This window comes from Phaeoacremonium minimum (assembly GCF_000392275.1).
Source record: "Phaeoacremonium minimum UCRPA7 unplaced genomic scaffold PA7_03_scaffold_183, whole genome shotgun sequence".
NCBI classification, from domain to species: Eukaryota; Fungi; Ascomycota; class Sordariomycetes; order Togniniales; family Togniniaceae; genus Phaeoacremonium; species Phaeoacremonium minimum.
Window position 1 is genome coordinate 93,867 of NW_006921090.1, and position 15,971 is coordinate 109,837.

The following is a 15,971-nucleotide window of genomic DNA, read 5'->3' on the forward strand; positions in this document are numbered from 1 at the left end:
GGGGCTCTCTTTTGTCACAACAGCACTATGTTGAAATTGTGTTCTGAATAAGAGAGGAGAGATAATTATACTACTTAGGCCAGCTACATAGTAAGAGAACCGTCACGCCATTTCCCTCTTCGGTGAAAGCTAACCATCGCCATACAATTTTGACTGTATTGCTGTTCACAGATTTCTGCAAGAGGTGGTTTTCAATCAGTCATATTCTTCTTCGTCACCTCCCTCGAAGGAGACACCCTGCCCGGCCGGCGCCCTCGCCGGGGGTGACTAACATATACACTCTTGTTTCTAGTTCCGTATGAACCTCGTCAGCAGAGCGTACAAAGACTCTTTGTCTGGGACATAAACTTGCTGATTTTCGTATAGGTACCAGCCGGGGCCTCGAATATACTTGTTTCCCTGTAACAGTGTCAGCGTTTTGACTTCCATATCGAGCTTGGCCGCTTCTTACTTGACTGTTGACTCCACATCGCACCCCGGGGAAACTGCAGAAGCAGAAATTCCGAATTAACTTTGTTGGCCCTGGCATGATATCACGCAGCGTACCCGTCTATAGAAGAATGAATGTCTTAGAAGAAAAGAGGTCTCATACTTGAGCAACACCTGTCCGACTTTTGCTGCCTGGTGTTAAATAGTCAAAATGGGCATTCTATTTGTAGCATTTCTGGTAAATTGGTGGCTGGGGACCATGTTGTTGTTGTCCTCGAAATAGATCAAGCACCGGCGATGCCTTCTATTGGCTGTTGGTGAGCTGCATCTAAACATACTGTTTCGGAGACCAGCGGGCGTACCCCGTCTATTGGTAATCATGGGCTCAACGAGCACTAAAACGTCTGCAACCTGAAATAACTTGCATAAGGAGTTAAAGGACCAAACTTGACTCCTAGCTTTATCTGTGAGTACATAATTAATGTCTTGTAAGGTAGCCACTTGCCTCACTCAGGCGAGTTGTTCATATCCAGAAAGCTGAAGTTTAAATGTTAGACCAAAGTACACTTGAAGACTTCCTCTTAGCTTGTGTGAGAATGCACACATTGGTTTGGGCATACAGAGGGGCCGAAAGAGAAAACCAGTTCCGTCCCACCACGCTTAATTAAGGCAATGTGGCTATGCAAAAAGGCAACAATCAAACCATTAACATCAGAGATTAGAGTAAGGATTTTCAAGCAGGAGAGAATTAAAAGCTGTTAAAGTGTCTAGAAGCCAACCTTTATTAACATGGTTCCATTTTTAGCTTTGCGCCAACTTCAACCGGGGTAGCAGAAAAGAGCTCGCGAACAGCCCCCACAGTCGACGGACGAAGCTCACCCACCACACACGTTGGGGCCGCAGCAGCACCAGCCCACTCACGAAGAAGGAAGCCTTTATGACTAGATTCGTCTTGTATATTGGGTTGATATATCACCTTAGGGCCGGTCTGTCGAGTACTGTATGTCTCTGCGTAAATGCCGACAAACCACTTCAAAGACCGTGTAGATAATATGATGGGTATGTGTATGGCACCGTGATTGGCTTGTCAACATGCGTCACCGCATCTCTGCATGGATTTGACAATCGTGTACGACACGTAGTCTTAGTATTTGAGCTGTGAAACCGCCAAATTGGAGAGCCTTACCACTCATAAATTGCTCATTTCCATCCTACCTTCATCAAACCGGAGACATTCAATTCAAACCGTAGCGCGTTGTAATGGCGCCATCTCCGCGCGCATCCCTTGCGACTCACATACACGATCTAGTCTGCATACTTCTTTCAGTGCCAGCCTTGCGCCAGGCAATCCCCCTCTCAATTTGCCGCTCAAAATTTCAAGCGTAAAGGCAATCAGAGGTTTTACTTCCACCCGCACGAATCGCTTCTATGTAACAATCGACCTGCTGCGAGGTTGACACGCATCGCAACTGAGCACCCGGGGGGCGTTAATCATCCGCAGATAAGCTCCTTCGAGCATTTGTGGGTGTTCTACGTTTATCAGATTAGATTTGAGATTCGCTGGTGATAATCGGCCTTTAGATTGTAGCTTGCGAGGGATGCTCAAAGCTGGTCTGGTGAGGTCAGCACTGCACACTTGCTGCCAATAAAACCGCAGCAAAGCTCGGGAGGAATCGGCGATCCTTGGCTCCTTGTGAAGACGTGCCTATCTCCAGCCAAGTAGTTGACAGTGAAGCATGGTCGAATGCTGTACTGAGAATGGCCGGCACTTGTTCTTCGAAACTACGATAAGCACCAGCGGTCGAGTGCGTCCTTTCGTCTGCTATTCCCACTCTCCGTCCCTGAAGGGGGATATCAGTCGCCATGAGACCAGCATGGACGCCGTCGTGACCGTCGAGTGGTTCCGCCTCGCGCCTTGATCTCACAGTCTCTCTCGGACACTTGATCATCTCCTTTCTTATGCCGAGTCCGTCTACCCAGATCAACCATGCCAATGAATTCGAGACCCGTGACAGCAGAGGATCTTGATGACTCCATGTGCCTATAAGATAATTAGATGAGGAAGATTACGATCTAATCGTGGGTCTGCATTCGCAATCAGTAACGTGATGCTATCGAGATGCGGGGAAGGATATTGTATCCTCCCTTATACGGAACAATCATGTAAGCGGTGGCATATTAGAGCTGAATCGTCGCTTTAGCCGCGTAGCTACTCACAAGAGCTTCTTGACGTAGTAATGCTAAGGTTCAGCCGGCTGTGGACCTTGATGATATCCGAGTATTTCAAAGGTAGTACGGCTATCACTGGAACTCCCGCTTCGGGTAGATCAAGATGCGAAGCCATTGCCTAGCGGTTGAGGAGAGTACTCGAGTAGTGTCCACGTAGAGCGTGTGCTCGTACAGAAGAGTGAATCGTTCACGGTGCCCCGTGAACCTATCAGCTGCCCCTGAGTATCCCCTCGCTTACTTCATCAGAGGTACCCTGCAAGCGTAGAAGTGCTTTTCAACCTAGACTGCCAAAGTACCTGTGGGGCCGTCAAAACACCCCCATGATAATAATTCGGTCCCAGCGTTCGAATTGGATCGACCAATTGCCTTCTCTGACATCCTCGCAGGATGCGGCGTGCTAACCAAAGAATGGATAGCGGGATGCAATCGCCGTATACGCCGGCCTGATGGGGCTAGCGCATCTGTTGCTGACAGAATCAGGTTAGGACGATTCAACCAGGAAAACCTCTCGCAAGCCATAACGCCGCGAAAGAACATCCCTCAATTGCAGACCTTTGTTATGAAGTCAAAGTCAAAACTCGCATTATAGCATCGGATCAAAATTTCGATAACATCGTTCCAGGCCGCGGAAGTTGAGTCGTTGCATCTACCTTTGATCAAGCATCATGACGAAAGGGATGAATACAGAAAACCAGCGGAAACGGCGTTATCACACACGTAGTCGTGCCGGATGCGTCCAATGCAAGACCCGCCATGTTAGGTGCGATGAGCGTCGACCCTTTTGGTACGTGCCTTAGCTTTTTCTGGCAGTATATACGGTAGCCGGTCGGATTCGAGAAGTTCTCGCCTCAATCGCGCCGCCGGCTATCCGGCTCGAGGATGGGCGATGGGCACTGACTGGCCTAATCACAGCACGAATTGTCTGCGGCTTTCTAGTGCAAGTGTCTGCCAGTATCCTCCAGCCGAATGCGCCCTCAAAGAGCGAGCTTCACGCCAGCCGAAGCTGCCAGGCGTGCAGGAACCGTGGGTAGTGGTGTGGCAGCCGGCCAATACAGCCCTGGATCCTTTCAATGCCATGTCGATCAACATGCCATTAAGGTCTAGAGAACTCTTCCGCTATTGTAAGTTCTTTGGGAATTACGTTATGCAGTGTACTTTTGGATCTGAAGCATAACAACGACAGTCGCCCAGGTTCGTGACGTGCTTGGGAAGAAAGTCGATAGCACCAATTGGTAAGTACTAAAGATGGACCTGGTCACTAATACATATGCCATCTGCTGATGATCATAGCCTTTCTGTTGTTATGCATGAATCCGACGCTCTCCGTAGTAGTATGATCATTGCGGCAATGCATTACTATTGGAAGGTCGGAAGGTTGGAGCACTTCAACACGACCTACCTTTTACACAAGACCGAATCCATCCGTATTGTCAACGAATGGATAAAAGACCCCCATAAGAGAACTAGCCCGATTTGTTTGAGAACAATTGCGACACTCTGTGCCGCAGAGGTACGAGTAGCTTTTCCTTCGGTCTGCATATATGCACGCTAACACAATGCACAGAGTAGTCTAGGTGATCTTGAAGCTGCAGAAGCTCACCTAGAAGGACTGGTGGCATTGCTGGAATTAAGCGAAGTGCATCTATCAACTTTCTCTTATGTCGAAAACCAAGAAAGAGAGCTTCTGGAGCGCTACATTTTGGTGTGCGTGTCCGAGGTTCTCAAAAGAAGGCGAAATGTAAGCAATCATGATGTCCTTCCCCTCCCTACCTACCCTAGCTGGCAAAATATCATCACATTTTGCAGAATCACTCTTCTGCAGCTTGACACAGGCTTTTGAAGTCAAACTGACATAAAACTGCAGATGCTCGAAGCTTGTTACCGTCGATCAAATGATTGCGTTTCGGCCTTGATGGGATGGTTACAGGAGAGCATCATGCACAAGTCACCATGCAAAGATCAGTGGTATCAACAGACATCAGACATCCAGGACAGACTTGTAAGAGACCATTCTTCCTTTGCAGTCCTTCGCTAGTCAGGAGTCGAGCCAATCTTTTGATAAGGGAAAGGCAAAAGCCTCTCTCCTTTTGCCCTTATTTTCCATTCTTCGTCTTGCGGGACTTGCTAATTGTGAGGAACACAGGTCACCCTATGCAATGTTCCCTCATTCTTCATCACTCGCCCCGTGGGGGTCAAGAATATTGATGCTAGAGGTGCACTTGACGATCTTCGAACCCTCACAGCTCTCCAACACCTTCGCGGAACACTTAAGATCCAGAAATCCCAAGCAAATGACTGCGATGTCTGCCGTATGCTGCTCTGTGGTCAGGGACATTCCGAGTCTGAAATGTACTGCCAACAACATGCTGAAATAAGCCAATGTGAAATGACAACACATGAGCTTCCAGATCTGGTGTCATCTTGGTGTGGTATGGTCACCTCTGGCGGCCTCTACCTCTATACAGCCGTTGGTATCTGGAACGAGCCGCAAGCTATCTATGGCAGGCTTTTCTTATCACTGCTACTCATACTAAGAAGGGATGTCCATCAGACTGAGCAAGCCATGAAGAAAGGACTGTATCATTCTGGCTTCTGGTTCTGGAAAGCTTTCCTGGGTGCGTTCGCGCTCGCCAAAGCTGACGAAGAAGACACAAGCTCCACGATTAGGTCGGACAGGCAACTGCAGGTGTTGCGGCTATACTTTAACTCTGCGATTCGGAGATGGAGCAATACAGTCGGCATAGTTGAATGGCGGAAAGCGAAGGACGTATTGGGCAGCATTGTGTGGCCGACAAATTTCCAAGGGGAGAGTTTGGCAGAGGAAGTATGGGAAGATGCGTTCCTTAAGCTGCAACACATGCCCGCAACATGCGCCTCAGGCGTTAGCACATTATTACACCAATGCAGATGATCGAGGGGCAACAAAGTCACGCGGAGAGCGAAGGTATATTAAGAGTGTGTGTTGAACGACAAACTCCTGAGAGGAAGAAATAACAAGTGCAATTGAACTATTGGTTTCAGGCAAGGAAGTATCGGGATAGCATGCCGCATGGAACTGCTGCTTGAGGTTTCTTGAGGTCTACTAAACTTGCTAGTCTTCCTCAACTACGAAGAGCTTAGCAATATTACCGGTCTACGTTTCTTCGAACGAAAGCTTTGACGTGGCTAGACAAATATCCATAATAGGCAACCTGGGGATTCTCTGAGACACGCTTTGCTCAGCCTTCCTTCAATTTAACGCTCCAGAGCTCGTTGAATAACATCCCGAGCCCAACATATCTCAGGATCCTTGAGAGCACCTTCGTCCAGTCTGGCGAATTCTTCAAGTCGTCAAATAGGCTTTGCCGTTCAATCTGATCATGACAGATAAGATATCTTGAAAGTGAGACGCGCATGTGGTTCTCGTTATCGCCTTGCACTGATTTCTGTAGATCGTCCTTACATCTGAGTTTCAGCAGACTTGGCAACTAACATCCATCTCAGAAACGGCCTCGTCCTTCTGGCTCTAGGGTGCATTCGCTGAATCTTGTCAGCAAGAGGTCTCGAAGCACTGAAGATTGCCTCTCGAAATCTATAATCGTCTCCGAAGAGTCTGTCTTCGAGAGCCATGAACATCAGTGTACTACTCATTTGAGCGATAAGAGTGGATTCGTCAAGGTCAGCCTGGCTTGGGGGTAGCGCAAAATGCTGTGCCTGCAAAGGCTGCGCTCGGCGTCTCGGAAGAGAGCGTTGCTGTCATAAGGTCGCTCCATTTCCGGAGTCAACAGGAGTATGTGTTCGTGGAGTAAACCTTTACCCGCAGGGAACTTACTATTGAGGGAGAGACGAGATTTTGGCACGGGAATAGTTCAATACTACTTGATGTGTGGAAGATACTTTTGAAGCTGTCGTTAAGACTATTGAGAAATTTGTCTAGGATGAAAAGGATCTTGATAAGAGTCTTATAACAACTGCAATTATAATTATATCTATGTCACTCCAATTTCATGCTGACCATTTCGAGGGTATCTACCATTGCGGGCAGATTAGGCATTCAAACATCTTCAAAGTGTGTAATGTAAGGAAATAACGGTGAGATCGAGACAGCGACACTACTGAGTCGAGTCTGGGATTATATCTATGACTGATGGAGAGAGAATGAAATTTGTGGAACCTTGAACCGCTCTTGGCATTCGGCAAACACTACAGGCGGTACGAGCGATTGAGGGAAAGGGGAACACAGCCCAGTTCTAGTACCGGGCCACTCTGGAGTCCCAGGCAATGAGATGGCCCATTATACTAGCAAAAGAGGCAATGCAGCTTCGGATCCTCCGACACGACTACCGAGCGTTGCTTCAGATGGCGGTGCAGCGGGGAGATGTTGACGCTGTCTTGCTTCGACATCCGCGCGACCCGGTCTAAGTCCTGGGCCTAGAGCTCTCGCTCGAGACAGCCCCACACGAAAGCATCGATCGTCTAGAGGCACGCTAGGGTGCCCCGCCCGCGTCGATGGGTAACGTGAAGGGCGGGGCTAGGCACGGTAGAGATCTTGTAGGAAGGTCGAGGGTTTCGTGAAGTGTGCGACCGAACAAGTTGACATTGGACACATCAAAGATCTCCCGCGAGGCTTGGATGTGATAATTATGACAACTCTCTTGGATCTGGGCTAGAGCTTGGCTATGAGGGCACGCCTATCGTCACCGGATGGTTTCGGGAGCAAGGACACTGGGTTCTTCCTGGTCGGGATAGCCCGAGCCTGACGCGGTTTGCCCTCGATGATGCGTGGTGAAAAAGTCAGGTAGAACTGTCAAATGCCCCAGGGATTTTGCGAGCCTTCCTGCTTGGGTCCTCAGGTTTCACTCGTCCTTGCTCTAGCAGTATGCCAGCACGAGCATCGACTCCAGCCCTGCGAGATCCAGCGCGGCGCTTGGCAATGCCTTCTCGATGGGTGCGGATTGGTTGAATGGGATGAGCCGGACTCCGTTGTGGGCCGCGAGGCGGATACACGATCAAAGGGCGGCTAGGCTTTTCCTGTTGTGGGCGAGTTTTGCCACCTCTGAGTTTTGTCTGTGGAGGAGTAATCGTCTCTATAGATGGCAATGTGGCTTCCTGGGGAGTTTCATCAGCCATAGGCTTGATGGGGGGTATTTTCCATCGGGGAGTTGTTAATCCTCTGCCTTTGAAATAGGTCGCAAGCATCTGCGCAGCTGAAGCCCGGTCTTCCGGGTGCAGCCTCGCCATAGGCTCGAAGGCTGTATTTGAGGCCTTGCTTCTTACAGCACTGAGAACAACACTGTAGTCGCGGGTGTGCGGTGGAAACCCTCGAAAGCGGCAATCTACAGCAATTATGGTTGCACAGAGAGAGAATACGTCCATTTTGCTGCTCTGTGCTGCGTGAATATGGCTCACCTGGGGCCACAGCTCGGGGGCCTGATAGTAGCCTGTCCCACAGAACGTCTTTGCTAGAGAATGATGATGGGCGAGCCCAAAATCGGCTAGCTGAAAATGGTAACCTCCCTTTCCAGGTAGTTCGTAGTAGAGAATGTTGTCGGGCTTCACGTCCCGGTGGCACACATTCGAGTTTGCCAGATAATCGAGAGCGCTGAGCGAATGTTGCAGTACATCGTAGCAGAACTGCGTATAGTCAGGGATTGACTTTTCTTGGACGAGACGAACTACAGAGCCTTCTCGGAGTGGCATAAAGATCTCGGGATGCAGAGTGTGAAAGTGCTGGTGACCAAGGTATTCTATAATGTGGTCCTGTGTGAAGTGTCAGTGAAAATGAGTAAAGGAGGAACTGTCACGGAACGCTGACTGACATGCCGTAACCTCTCCATGACTTTGATCTCCCTATGGAGCATAGCCCGTGCTGCATCAATATCGCCGTATCCCTCAAGCTTGACCACTTTTATGGCAAATAAATTGCCCGACGTCTCGTCAACTGCTCGATAGACTTTGCCATAAGTCCCCCTTCCTACCAATTCCCGAAGTCGCGGTATGTCCTTGAAAAGATTTCCTCTGGCTGTATCTAGCCTTGTGATGTGCCACGACAGAACTTCCGATTGATCGCCTTCTGTTGGCCGATCACGCGATCGGACATTCTGTTGCAGCTGCAACGATGTCTGGTAGTCTCGAAGGACGAGGCTCCTGAATGACTCCTCACTGCTCCGTAGCCAGCGCAACTGGAACTGATAGGATGACACAAAGAGTTTATAGTCCTGGTTGTAGAGGATCACACCGTCCCCGGTAATAATTTCCAGTCCCGTAGCATCTTCTGATTCCTCCTCCTGTGCGAGACCCTGCTCGCTGGTGCCATCTTGTGCGGTTTCCTTAACGCCTTCCTTCTCAAGGACAGAAAACTTGACCGACGAGATTCGTTTGGATCGAACAGAGAGGACTACAAGGTTTGTGGCGGGATTAAGCTCAAAGGCAACATGAACTGCAGACATGGGCTTTCCTGGGCTACTTTGGCGAAGAATCAGATCCGCATCCCGACCGAGCCTGGTTATCACATGACCTCGACGCATGGCCGAGACATGATAGCCAACTTCAAGACCTAGAGGTCCTTTCCTGGAACTCGATACGAATCGTTTGTTGTCTGGGTGAAGAAGGGCTTCATGCGCGACCTCGTTGACTGGTACGAGGTGAAAGAGGGTGCTTGGATGAGCCATGGCGAGAAAGGATGAAGACTTGCAGAAACTTGACCTGGCGCGGTTGGGAAGGCTCCATCTTATGGCGGAGTTGAATACCGAACATTGACACGCAGCACAAAGGGAGTTTGACCGGCCATGCTCTCGGATCTGTCAGAGACAATGAGATGTAGAGTGGCGGCGGCAGTGTGAGACGGGTTGGCCAGCTGGGTTGGCCAGCTGCCCGTGCAAGAGGAATAGAATCCCAGGTTTCATTGGCTGGCGTTGTCTCATTCACGTCTACTCTTTGTCGTAGGCCACAATCCGCCAAGCCCCGCGCCCGCGTGCGCTGATTAAAGGCTTATCTAACTTATTGGCTTTTACCCAATCCGTCCGTGTTTCTGGTTTTCTTTGTTTCTGGTTTTCTTACTTTCACGGCGACACGCACGCCGTCGTCTCGGACAAAAATGCAACCAAATCCCCATCCCTTTTCCTCTTCACTCCATGATCTTTTGCTCTCTCTTGATTCTCTCATCTTTTGATCTCTCTTGATTCTCTCAAACCAAAATGCCTCCCTTCGTTGATCAATTCCATCTCCACCAGGCCGTCCATAATCAAGCCGTTCCCGCTCTAGAGGCAATCGCAGCCAACGACAATCTGCGTTCACTCTCCCGCTTTGAGCGCGATGATCCTCCGCCCTACGTTTCGTCGACAGAGTCGGGAGAGCTCGATGATGCTGACCTCATTCCATTACCACGCCGCGGTCCCATGCCGGAAGAGCTGAAAGCTCTCATGGACCAACCTCTAAGCGAGTTTGAGCTCAATTCTATCGCAACCACCCTGGACAAGATTCCACTTCCCGACGAGTTCTATTACACAGAGGCGCACCGCGAATACGACCGGTTTGACAGGCACTCTCGTGGCCCGCGGCACGATATGTTCATACGACTGAATGGCGTTCGGCGTGAAGGTGTTATCGTCCGTCATCTTGTCAAGTGGCGGTGGCAGAAGCTCGGGGTCTGGAATCCGAGTTGGGGGTTTGCTGGGCGCAAGGTAAAGCCTAGTGACGATTGGACTAAGTGGATATGGTGGTGGCAGCCTATGGAGGCGGCAAATGGCCGTCAATCTCAGTTCGGGTATGAGCTCGTTGCGCGCGCCTTGCGACTTCGAAAGAATCTACGCCGCGGCGAGTATGTCCCTAGCATCCCCAGGTCTCGCCTCAGCGCAAATACGACTGCTTCCGAGGCTGAGGCATTCCTCATCTCTAGGCCATGGTTCATATTCCAGATTGAGGTGGCTGAAGAAATCATGAGATACCAGCGCCTCTCTATAGATGATCAAACACGCTACCGATACTCTGGCCAGAACCAAGTCATCAAGTGGTGGAAGGAACGTGGGGACTGGAGAGAGGAATTCAACAGGACCAGCACTGTCACGTCCTGGAAGTGGCGGCACGAGTCACCCTCTCCGGAACCTGAAGATCTTGCTCCTGTGGCCAAAATGAAGAATAGCCCGCTTGATGCGGCGGAGGAGATGGAGTTTACACCTTCTGAGATCGATGAGCTAGAGACCATTGATCTCCCAGAATCCGAACAGCCCAAAGGTTTTTGGGTCATAAAAGGGAACGATATTCGCAAAAACTTTCCTGGAGAAATGGTCGATCAAGCAGCGGAGGCCCGCGAGAGACTGCGAAGGAATGCGGAGCGGGTGGAGAAGTTGAAAGCTGAAGGGCGATACGTCGAACCACCAAGAGACCCGGTCATTGAACGACTGATGAAAAGACACGGGCCGAATAGTCTCTTCGACCCGCTCCCAGCAGCACAATGCGAGGAGATCCGTCCAGAAGCGCGCAAGGCATCCAGAGAGAATCAAGAGGACGAACCCCAGTCGCAAGGCGATGTTGATCATCTTCGACCGCAGGCGCAGCGTCGCCTGCCTCAGCATCGAGTGCAGAGCGGAGTAGACAGTGCCCAAGACCAGGATCGATCAGTTCCGCCACTCCCCCGACGAAGTTCTAGAATTGCCGCCATGAAACGCCGCGCGAATCCTCTTCCAGCGCAGACTGGGCCAAATAAACGAAGGGCAGCAACAAACGCCGCCGCACCTGCCACATCTGACCCCGCCGCGGCGCCTGTCTCACGGAGCGCCAGAGCAAAGCCCGTCCCCGCACAATGTACGCCGAAGAAAAAGTCGGAGACTCGCCCCAGGGGAAGGGGTCTTGCAGGGGGAAAGAGCGGACCAAGCATAGACTCTGCTGTGGGGAAGAGACGTGCAAGGACGTTCGATAGGAAGGGGACCAGAAACAGCAAGGGCACGCGAGCAGCAGCACTGAATGGAGAACAGCGACGACTGAGGTCAAGGCAGGATAAATAAGCCGAAGCGGTTCTAGGCCGTTGAAATGGACTCTGGAGGTCGGAGCAAACAATCGTTGATTGCGCATGATTCTGTATCTATGTATTGATGTTCTTTGCACCCCGGCGTTGTGTGTGGAACCTACAGGCTCTCGTTACAGTAATTGCAATTTGAATACTTTATTTATCGGGAAAGACCCTTGGTGGCTATCGTGAAGGATTCTACACGATACTTATCATTTGACAAAGCAAGGCAGATTGTTCAGATGAGAGACAAATTTGGCTATGTAGGATAGGTATCTTGTCACGTTGAATTCACCTACCCCCACATGACACCCAGTCCACGTCCGTCGTCCGCGTCGTCCTCATCCTCCAGGCATGAATGCCTTCACCCGTCAAACATATACCCAAATGCACATTACCAGACACGACTCGTCCGCCAAATCCCCGGCTCCTAAACGCACTTTCTCAGCGACTTCGCGGGCATTACATTATCATGCACTGTCACATGCATCAGCTGCAGCGCCTGCAGGGCCCGGTCTCTTGGTCTTCCTCCTCCTCTTTGTGCCCTCCATTCAAGATCCATGATAGGGATAATCTCAATGATGGGACCCGCCATCATCATGGAGACCACAATGATCCAGTAGAATGACCAGAGAAGCCTACAACAGTGTAAGAACAAGCCGGAATCAACAACAACACCTGACCCCTTTCTGACATCCGCTCTAGGTGGAGAGACCAGGCAGCTCATATCGCCGTCGGCATTAACCCCTCAGTGTCTAGCTGCTCAGGATCGGGTCATGACCTTCCTGGACGAGGTTCTCCAGACACCGCAGGATGGCTGTCAGCCAACCGACACTAGATGTGCGAAATCTCCGGTACAGCCGAGGCACGGTGCAGTTCTCGCTTTCAAAGACTCTGACGAGTCCGGGCTGTGGTACTGGGTCGACTTGGGCCCCCAGCAACTGGCCCCTCATGGAAGACACGACGGGCCCTCGCGATGCCGTCAAATACCAGCTTGATCGCAGCAGGCACAGTTTCGAGAAAAGCCCGGCGGCATCGGCATCGGCATCGGCATCGGCCACAGCAGCCTCAAGCGACCATGACGCCTTCTTCGCGCAACCTCGGCCAGCGGTGGTCATACCGATTGGGCAGCTATGTGTCTCCTCCAACCCGAGTCTGGCTGCCCCCTGTGAGAGTACCGGCTACGTTGTCGCCGTCCACGCGATGCGATGGCGACTGGGTCATTCCACGACTCGCCTCTTTGGATCCTCTACAACCATGACGAGCGACGAGCAATGTCATGCGAGCAAAAGAAATTTGTCTATTGGCTAAAGAAATACGGCCCCTATGCTGTGAATCCGAATGACACGCCCGACTACAAGAATCCCAAAATCAGGCCGCACCGGGCCGGCCCGTTTTACGACGCAGCCTGTATCATGACGTCGTACCGCCAGCTCGGAAAGGCGAGTCTGGTCGAGGTAGAGCTGCTGGTACGCAATAGCCGTTGCACCAGCGACCCGCGGCTCAAACCGATCCCGATCGAGTTTTGGATGAGACAAGAGAGGCGTCACATTCATCGAGGGAGAGTTGCTATGGGACAGGTTCATGTGACGCCGTGGACAGTCTGCTACTTCTCTTGTTGGGCTTGCGATCCACAACGGATTGTGAGGAAATTCTGGCCTCAGGGGGCGGATACGGACGCCGGAACGCGAGTGAGTGTCAAAATTAATTGTTCCGGAAAATCAGTACTTTCCCCTCAAGTACCCCTCAGATTTTAGTCACTATATTTATAGAGCTTTCATCACTATAAATTATAGAGCTCCTACCACTATAGCTGTAGGGCTCCTACCACTATAGTTACAGGCCTCCTACCACTGTAGCTGTAGGACTCCTACCACTGTAGTTACAGGGCTCTTACCACTGTAGCTGTAGGGCTCCTACTACTGTAGCTGTAGGGTTAGGGTTAGGGTTATGTAGTGCAGCACTCAGGTAGCTGCTGTAGGTGCTGTAGATACTGTAAGTAGGTACTAGTTAGGTACTTGAATTATAACTTATAGGTCTAAATTTCTGGGGAAAAAAAAAAGTTGAAGAATTGAAAAGAGCCAGTCGGCCCTATAGGCCTCCGTAACTTATCCCGATTGTTTGTGCGTTCTCACCATCACCAACCACTCAGATGGAATCCCATTTGGCATCACGTCGTAGCGCATTCGCCGCCATCACACTTGAGTCAGACGGACCTCAATCTTCACAACGCGCCGAATCACCAGCGGAAGTTGGAGAGTTTCCACAAGTGCTTGTTCACCTCAATAGTCGGCTACGAGAGTCCTTGGGGATCTTGGAAGGAGTTACAGAGTTTGCGCCATTGGTTTCTGCACTAACAAGATTGGCTATCGTATTTTCTGAGAGGTCAGGCGGAAGGGGACCTACCTTGCTCATTGTCCCGATGGTAGATATCGTGGAATTCATCCGATGTTAGCAGCACCTCGGCTGAGGTTAGCTGCTGATCAAGCCACGCCCAAACTCGCTCGGCTGCAGCGTAAGCAGCCTACAGTACAGCTGTTGTAATCGTGGTGGGTTTGAAAGATTGAAAGACTCTGAGCAATAAACATACCAGCAGATATGGATGGGCGGGTTTTTAGAGCCAGACCTGTGGCTTCCCATCGCCGCAGGCATTGGCGCCGCGAAAATAAAAGCCATTCTTGTGGCTTTCCGTCGCATCGAGGCGATTTAGACTGCCCAATTTTGAAATCTCCTGTCTGCCAGAAACAGCAGTCCAAACCACGATACATGCCGTCTCTTTGGAGCATCCCTCCTGGCCCTCGTTGCCCCTCCTCAGCTGATACGGGGGTTGCTTTCGAGCGTTCTAGAAGTAGCGTCAACGTCTAAGTCGTTCACAGCGCCATTCGGGGCATAGGATGGTGTGGTCGCTGATTTTAACCCTCAAATAACCATCCGACAAACTCAGTATTGTGTATGTGTTTTCTTCAGCCTCGTTGGGCCGAAGTACTCGGTATCTGATTTTCTCGGTACATATGTCTCGGTGGTAGGACTCTGCCACAAATCCTCGTCTTGGTAAATAATCTCCTATATGCTGGTCTCTGTATGGTGTATATGCGTGTATACGGCCGGCCTTCCAAAATGCACATCCTCCTCAATTGAATCAACAGGTCTCTGCGCTCGACGATGGTTGGCGATGGGTCGAGGCGCTACACAGAGTTTAAGCCCATGGTCGGTTCAACAGCCACAGCACCTAGATCGTTGTCATCGTCGTGAGCACCGGGCCTGATACGACCAATTATTGTGCGTCGTGGCTATGGCGCAGATAGCTCAAAATCCTGGTCCTGTCAATTTCAATCAATTCGGCTGCCACACTCGGAAGACCACACCGCACACCGCACACTGTCGATAAGAGAGTAATAACATTACTTTCCTCCTTCAAGTATACTCGTGACTAAGTACCCTCAAAGAGGGCAGACTCAGTATTATCTTCCTCCAACAATTCGGTGAAAGTTTGGTGGACCTACAAGACCAATGGCTTGATTCTCCCTTTCTAAACGCTGAGTTGCCTTTCGCTTTGCTTTGGCATGTCTTTTCAGCCAGTAGGTTCCGTCCAATCTTACGAGTGTCCGCGTACCCAAAGATCTGCCTCAGAAACAACGTTTCGTCTCGGAGTAGACCTACGTGCATTGGCTTATCTTCCATGATGCTCGTTGATTGCGTCTGTGCTGATGCCATCGGTTGCAAAGCGAAAGTGGCTCAGTAGGCCGTGACCAGTTTGTAGATTATTCGGCAGGTTCAGCCAAGGCTTGGAGCGTTAGAGCTACCGTCCTCCTCGTTGCTTCCTGGCACTTCAAGGTCCATGCTGACTGAGCCAGTAGGATGGGGGGATCTAAGAAGGAGAAAGAAGAGTGCAAGAAGGCGCTCAGAGTTGTTCGTCCTTCCTTCCTTATAATGGGGAAGATAGAGTAACGAAATGAATGGCTCCAGCTATCTTGTGATAGATAGGTTTCGTGATTTGGGGGACGTTGGATGGTGACGCTGGTGCAAGCGTATCTCGTGCCACTCAAGGCTTCATGCCTGGCATCAAAGCAGTCGAGGTTATGGCTTGAGTGTGCAGTGAATCTTATAAAAGGGTGTCTAGGTTTAAAAAAAGAGACTGGAAACATACATTTGACAGTCTGATTGATTTCCCTTAGTCTTATTGATATATGAGGACTGGAATTAGTGACCACTTGGTATCTGGGCAGTGGAGTTCTGTTTAGGGTGGGCTTCGTTTGTATGGATAGGGCACATTATTAGAGGGGAAACGCTGACCGGTCGGGTCTAACTCATGCTGTGGGGGTTCTGAGTA